Genomic DNA, 7,874 nt, shown 5'->3' with positions numbered 1-7,874 from the left:
TTTGATACGCACCCAAACAGCCACGGAAAATTCTGCCCATGCTCTCCTCTACCCTGGGAAGATTAAATGCAGACTGGGTGACCGCTTTGCAGAACACTTTCACTCAGTCTGCAAGCATGACCCTGACCTTCCCATTGCTTATTATTTCAGTTCAACATCTTGCTGTCATGCCTATATTTCCACCCTTGGCCTGCTGCAATGTTCCAGTGAAGCCCAATGCAAACTGGAGGAACAGCATTTCATATTTTGATCAGGCACTTTACAGCCTTTTGAACTTAACATAACTTCAAATCAAAAGCTCTATCCTCCATTTTGACCATTATATAATGTTTTTTTCCAAATCTCTTCCCTCGACTTTGAAATTTGTTCTTAAGTTTTGCTTTCAGAAAGCACTGGCTCTTGTTCTAGTGACACAAACTGCCATTTGATCTTTTCTGTCATTATTAGCATCTTCTTTAGTCTTTGACACTATTCTCAATACTTCCATTGTCTTGTGTCTATGCCATCTATGCGTCAAGTATCTCCTGAGTTCCCACTTATTCCTGACCTCTTCACCTTCTCTTTTTAATATTGTAAAATCCATCCCATTTCTACATCTATCCAGCTGTGAAGAAGAGTCACATGGACATGAAACGTTATCTCTGTTTCTCTTTCCATGGCTGCCACCGAATACATGTGGATGCTGAGCCGAAGAAGGAAGTACTAGCAAGTGACTTTAAACTTGGTCAAAGAGGTGAGTATAAGGAGTGTCTATAGAGGAAAGATGTTGATAAAGGAAAGAAAGTCGATAGGCTTCGCTGGACATTCCAGGTCAGGAGCTAGACAGTTTAAGGCACAGCTGCCAATTGCAGACAAGGAGAGAAAATGCACAAGGTGCAAGAGTTGAAGGCGTATGGTACCCTAGGAAAGTTTCTGCGGCTGAATGAGGTTACAGAAATAACAGGAGCAAAATCATGAAAGGAATTAAACAAAGGGACCAGAATTTTAAATTGTAGACAGGGGTGAGGAACTAATCTAGATCAGCAAGAATAGGAGTGATGGGTGACTGGGATTTGATGCAGAAAAAGATATGGGAGCAAAGTTTTGGATGAGTTAAGGTTTACTGAATATGGAAGTCTTAAAGCTCACAAGAAATAGAATAGACCATATGGCCCATCAAGTCTGTTCTGCCATTCAAGACGATCATGATTGATCTTAGACTTCAATCTCATTTTCCCACCTGCTACCTATATCCAGTAAATCCTTGAGACCAAAAACCTATCTGTCCCAACCATAAATGTATACAATGATGGAGAATCCATAGACCTTGGTGGTCGGGAGTTTCAAAGATTCACAAGCATTTGAGAGAAGCTACTTCTCTTCTCAGACCTAACTTATTGGCCCCTCGTACTCAGACTGTGCCCATGGCTGGCAGTTGGCAAAAATCAAAAAAAAGTTCCAATGTCAACTTAGTCCCAAATTTTGAAATTCCCAATCTCTCTTAGAAGCAGATTCAATAGGGGTTAGTTCTTTGTAATTCACACTACTATACTCAACTGTCATCCTCTATCGATTTGCCAGCTTTCTTAGACAGGCACCTCATTCCATGTGCATTTAAATCGGGATCTTAGGAGATAATTGTAACTGAACGCTCCACTAAGATCAATTAGCACTAATAATACATATCACAGACTTGCTCAGTGCTGATCGGTGGTACTAGCTGGTTTTAGAAACTCTTATTAAAAGGGGCATTCATTTGTAAGTGCCAAGACCATTTGCAATTCACCAGAATAGATTTTTTTCAGAAGTTTCAACTTTGGAAGTCACCATATTTCTGCTTTGTTCAATTTAAAGTCATCAAAATGTTCAGTGGATGAAGGACAGGGGGTGTGGGCAGGGGTAATCAGTCTTCACAAATAGAAAAGACATTCTCTTCAAATTCACATGTTTTGTGATCAACAGCAACATCATGCTTTGATATTTGCCTACATACTGTACCAGTCTTCCATCCACCCCAAACCTGCTCCATTGACCTAGTTCCACAACTAGAAACTGACTTCTTGGAAACTTTTTTACATCTCATTCATGGCAGTATTATGAAACCCATGCTCACAAGCTCAAAGAATGTAGAACTTGTACCATGCAACCATTAAAGCCATTGGATATTACCATTGTATCATTATTACAGACCATTGGAACATTGAGGGAAGATTGTTTGGCATCAGAGAGGCACAGGTCAGAGGGGATATTGAACGGGCAACAGGAGGGGTAGAGTCAGAAGAACAAAACAATGTGAAAGAGGGATCAAGAACAGTATTGGAATCCTTGAATCATTGAACATTGTGATTCTTGGAAATCAAACAGTTCTCTTCTCTGAAAATCCTGCACCAATGAGAGAGTTTCCTGGAAGCTGAGTTCCTAAAATTAGCATCTCTGTTCCTTCCATCAAATCCTACTCCAGCTTACTTGCATTTCCAGATTTGTCCAATGCTGATGGTTTCATGTCCAAATCATAGGATCCCAACTGTGCAGAAGGAGACATTTGGCCCATCGAGTCTGCACCGACTCTCTGACAGAGTATCTTACCCAGGCCCTGTATCCCACCCTATCCCTGTAATCCCACGCATTCACCATGGCTAATTCAGCTAACCTAATCACCTTGGGACACCAAGGGGCAATTTACCAAAGTCAATCCACCTAACCTGATGTTTTGGATTCACTTTGAAATCACTCAGTGTGCTAGCTTTTGTGAGAGATGGAACAAGCTGAAATACTATGGGAATCCCTGAGGGGAACAGCATCCTTCCATCTACATAAGATGATGGACATGGACAAATAAAAACTGTTGGGGATAGGACAGCTTCATCTGGTGCACTTCTGCCAATATGTAAGAGACAGGTTCTTCCATGTGCATATGAAGTGGTTACCAGATGTTGCTGTGGATTGTTGTTTTTGGTATCAGCTACTTGTTGCCAAGATGCTGGAGCCACTGATTTTAATCATGGCACACACTGTCCCACAGTGATGTCATCATTTCCCTCTGTCATCTCCCAGGTATGAAAAAAATCGATGTTCAGGACTTCATGTCACTTTAGCAAGCATCCTTGAAGCTAAGCTTTCGCTGTCCTATTGATCTTCTAGCTACTTCACCATACAGAAAATCCTTGGGTATAAATCCATCTACCATTCTACAAATGTGCCCAAGCCAGCAAGGCTTGATAAGCATCAACATACTTGGGAGATTTACTTTTGAGGGGACTGCCACATTTGTGATTTTGTCATTTCACTAGGTGTCCAAAATGCACCCCAAGCAATGATTCTGTAAGTAGTTGTGTTTCCTTTCTGACAGCTGGAAGCATTCATGTTTTGCAGTTGTACAATAAGATACTGAGAACATAGACCTCATAAACCAGCAGTTTGATGTTATTTCATACCTGAGGTTGTGACAAATGTACATACAGATCATACTTACAATTTACAGTTCTGATTTCAACTTAACGAAATGCAATAGAGACACTGGGGAAGGTGCTGAAAAGCATTTAGAAGAATGATACCAAAATTGAGAGGTTGCAACAATCAGGAAAGAATGAATATGATGGGGCGAAGAGAGTCATACTGGACTTGAAATGTTGACTCTGTTTCTCTCTCCATAGATGCTGCCAAACCTGCTGAGTTTTAGTACTCAATAGGAAAAAATAGTTTGGACCAGAGTTCTTATTTCCCAATTTTGACTGTATTTTCATTCTGATCACTTTCTGTTTTTATTTCTTAACAGGATGGGTGAGAGATAATTTAATAGAGGGTTTAAAAATTATGAAAGGGTAGATATAAAGAAGTTTTCATTTGTGTAGGAATCCAAAACCAAGGGCCATAAAAACAAGGAAGTTACCTATAAATCTGAGATCAAATTTAGGAGTATTCTTTTAGTGATAACTTACCAGTACTACATTGAATAGTTGAAGACTACAGCTGCATTTATGAGGCAGCTGGACAAGTAAATGAAGCAGAAAGTAATAAAGAATGTGCTGATAGGTTGGAATGAAGTAAGTTGCTAGGAGACTCATTTGGACCATGAACTGGGTAGCTTTTTTTTTCAGTAAATGCTATGCGAATGCATATTCTTTATTTCCTTCCTCTCTCCTCAGCACTGTTTCTTCTCGAGTGCTGCTGCTGATAATGGAAGTGATTGTCGTAGCTGCATGCTGGAGACAGGAAATCTTTTTCCTGTGAACATTCCTGATTGCAGCATAGAGTTCTATGTTATCTGTAAAGAACTAGGGACTAATCGTTATGTGAACATATATCTTGCGTGCTACATTCACCTTTGCACTGAAGTCATGTGCCAAGTAAGATCGCAAATGCCAGATCAAGCCCAAGAGATGGGATCAATTCCTTTGTCAGCTTAGATCTTGTTTATCTCTCTTGTGGGGACCATGAATTGGATACAACTGGATTCTTAATTTTGTTTTTGGAGCAAGCAAGGAATGGGTTTGGGTCTGCCTGTTCCACTCTGAGCATTGGCTTCGTAACTTTAGAATGGAGTGATTTGTTTTTAATTAGCCAGTTCTTCCAGTATCAGAAACAGCAATGCAGTGAGGTGGTCCAGCCAGGTGCCAAGCACTGTAATTACTCAGGAAGTTTAAGTATCCAGTGGGCTGATTTGCACTGCTTGGTATCCTCCTCCCTGATCTCGGTGTTGAAGATTTTGGCTAGATATGCCTTTAAAGTTTAAAGTTTTTAAGTTTATAAAGTTTATTTTTTAGTGTAACAAGTAGGCTTACATTGACATTACAACTCAGTTACTGTGAAAATCTATTGTGAAACACCTCATCATCACACTCTGGCACCTGTTCAGGTATGCCGAGAGAGAATTTAGCTTGGCCAAACCACCTAACCAACATGTTTATTTAACTGGAAACTTATAGTAGAATTGTTGCATTTTTCATGTTTGGCATAACTCAATGATTAACAGAGCAATCCAATCCAACACCCACACACATCCCAGCCAATACCCCAATCATGATCCAACAGCCCACACTGACCCGACCACCCTCCCTGCAGCCATCAACCACTCCCTCCAAACCTGACTACTACTCCCATTCCACACACTCATTCACATACCTGCTCACTCACATCTCCCCCCCATCCCATCCACCCATCCGTTCACACAGACTCATCCACCCATCCACTCCCCACCCCCACACACTCACATTCCCCTGCACTAATTCACTTCTCCACCCACTAACCCCACTGAAAGACGTGGAAGATAACCTGAATAAGGCAGCTAATGTCCCCTTCACCGTTCCTCAGTATGCATGGCTGCACCGAGGGGTTATTGCCCAGACGGCATCAGACTCCTAGCTGCAAGTGCAGGAAGATGAATGCACGCAGTCATCTCCACGGTTAGCAGTGATGCAGCATCATCACAGACTGAAAAATAACGGCCCAGTATATTGGTCTATCAGGAGCTGAAAGAAGTATACTCGATGAAGCTCCAGCATCTTGAATCCAAAGTGTGATTAATTCTAACTTATGACTAGAAGTAGCTGAAAACCAATGCAGGATTCTCAGAGGAGAATCCTCACACTGCATGGATTTTGTTTATGAAGAAAAAGCCGAAGGTTGTTGATAAAGCAGTTTTATATTTATTTCTGTTTGTGCAGTGTCTGTTTTCATGTATGAGTGCAGGTTTCTGTGTATCAATGCAGATTGCTGTGCGTCAATGCAGGTTTCTGTGTATTAGTGTCAGTTTCTGTGTATCAGTGCAAGTTTCTGTGTATCAGTGCAGGTTCCTGTTTATCAGTGCAGGTTTTTGTGTCTCACTGTAGGTTTCCATATATCAGTGCAGGTTTCTGTGTATCACTGCAGGGTTCTGTGTGTCAGTGTCGGTTTCTGTGTATCCCTGCAGGTTTCCGTGTTTCAGTGCAGATTTTGGTGTATCAGTGCAGGTTTCTGTGTATCAGTGCAGTTTTCTGTGTTTCAGTGTAGGTTTCTGTATTTCAGTGCAGGTTTCTGTGTATCAGAGTGCAGGTCTCTGTGTATCCGTGCAGGTTTCTGTGCTTCAGTATAGGTTTCTGTGTATCAGTGCAGTTTTCTGTGTTTCAGTGTAGGTTTCTGTATTTCAGTGCAGATTTTGGTGTATCAGTGCAGGTTTCTGTGTATCAATGCAGTTTTCTGTGTTTCAGTGTAGGTTTCTGTATTTCAGTGCAGATTGCTTTGTATCAGTGCAGATTTTTGTGTTTCAGTGTAGGTTTCTGTGTTTCAGTGCAGGCTTCTGTGTATCACTGCAGGTTTCTGGGTATCTGTGCAGGTTTCTGTATTTCAGTGCAGGTTTCTGTGTATCAATGCAGGTTTCTGTGTATCCGTGCAGGTGTCTGTGTATCAGTGCAGGTTTCTGTATTTCAGTGTAGGTTTCTGTGTTTCAGTGCAAGTTTCTGTGTCTCAGTGCAGGTTTCTGTGTATTAGTCGAGTGTTTCTGTGCATCAGTGCAGGTTTTCATGTTTCAGTATAGGTTTCTGTGTATCTGTGCAGGTTTCTGTGTATCAGTGCAGGTTTCCGAGTTTCGGCGCAGGTTTCCATGTATCTGTGCAGGCTTCTGTGTATCTGTGCAGGTGTCTGTGCATCAGTGCAGGTTTCTGTGCATCAGTGCAGGTTTTTATGTATTGGTACAGTTTTGTGCGTATCAGTGTAGATTTCTGTATATCAGTCTAGGTTCATGTGTTTCTCTGCAGATTCCTCTCTATGAGTGCAGGTTTCTGTGTATCAGTGATGGTTTCTGTGCATCAATGCAAGATTCTGTTAATCAGTGCATGTTTCTGTGTATTGTTGCAGGTTTCTGTGTATCAGCATAGGTTTCTGTATATCAGTGTAGGTTTCTGTATAACAGTGTAGGTTACTGTGTATCAGTGTAGGTTTCTGTGTGTCAGTGCAGTTTTCTATGTATCAGTGCCTATTTCTGTATATCAGTGTCAGTTTCTCTGTATCAGTGTAGGTTTCTGTATAACAGTGTAGGTCTGTGTATCAGTGTCAGTTTCCGTGTATCAGTGGTTTCTGTGTATCAGTGCAGGATTCTGTGTTTCAGTGAAAGATTCTGTGTATCATTGCAGGTTTCTGTGTATCCATGTGTTTCTGTGTATCAGCGTAAGTTTCTGTGTATCAGTTCAGGTTTCTGTGTATCAGCGCCTGTTTCTGTGTATCAGTGTAGGTTTCTGTTTATCAGTGCAGGTTTCTATGTATGAATGTCGCTTTCAGTGTATCAGTGTCGGTTTCCATGTATCAGTTTGGGTTTCTGTGTAGCAGTGCAGGTTTCTATGTTTCAGTGCAGGTTGCTGTGTATCAGTGCAGGTTTCTGTGGATCAGTGCAGATTTCTTTGTATCATTGCAGGTTCCTGTGTATCTGTGTGTTTCTGTGTATCAGTGTTGATTTCTGACTATCAGTGACAGTTTCTGTGTATCAGTGTCAGTTTCTGTGCATCAGTGTAGGTTTCTGTGTTTCAGTGTCAGTTTCTGTGTATCAGTTAGGTTTCTATGTATCAGTGCAGGTTTCTGTGTATCAGTTTGGTTTCTGAGTATCAGTGACGGTTTCTGTGTATCAGTGTCAGTTTCTGTGCATCAGTGCAGGTTTCTGTGTTTCAGTGCAAGTTTTTGTGTTTCAGTGGGGGTTTCTGTGTTTCAGTGTAGATTTCCGTGTATCAATGCAGGTTTTTATATTTCAGTGCAGCTTTCTATGCATCAATGATGGTTTCTGCGTTTCAGTCCAGATGTCTGTGTATCACTGCAGGTTTTTGTGTTTCAGTGTCAGTTTCTGTGTGTCAGTGTAGGTTTCTGTGTTTCAGTGTAAGTTACGGTGTAGGTTTCAGTTTCAGTTTCTCTGTATCAGTGCAGATTTCCATGTA

Source organism: Carcharhinus amblyrhynchos, chromosome 16, assembly GCF_965287045.1.
Source record: "Carcharhinus amblyrhynchos chromosome 16, sCarAmb.v2.hapA, whole genome shotgun sequence".
NCBI classification, from domain to species: domain Eukaryota; kingdom Metazoa; phylum Chordata; class Chondrichthyes; order Carcharhiniformes; family Carcharhinidae; genus Carcharhinus; species Carcharhinus amblyrhynchos.
Note: the sequence above shows the minus strand (reverse complement) of the source record.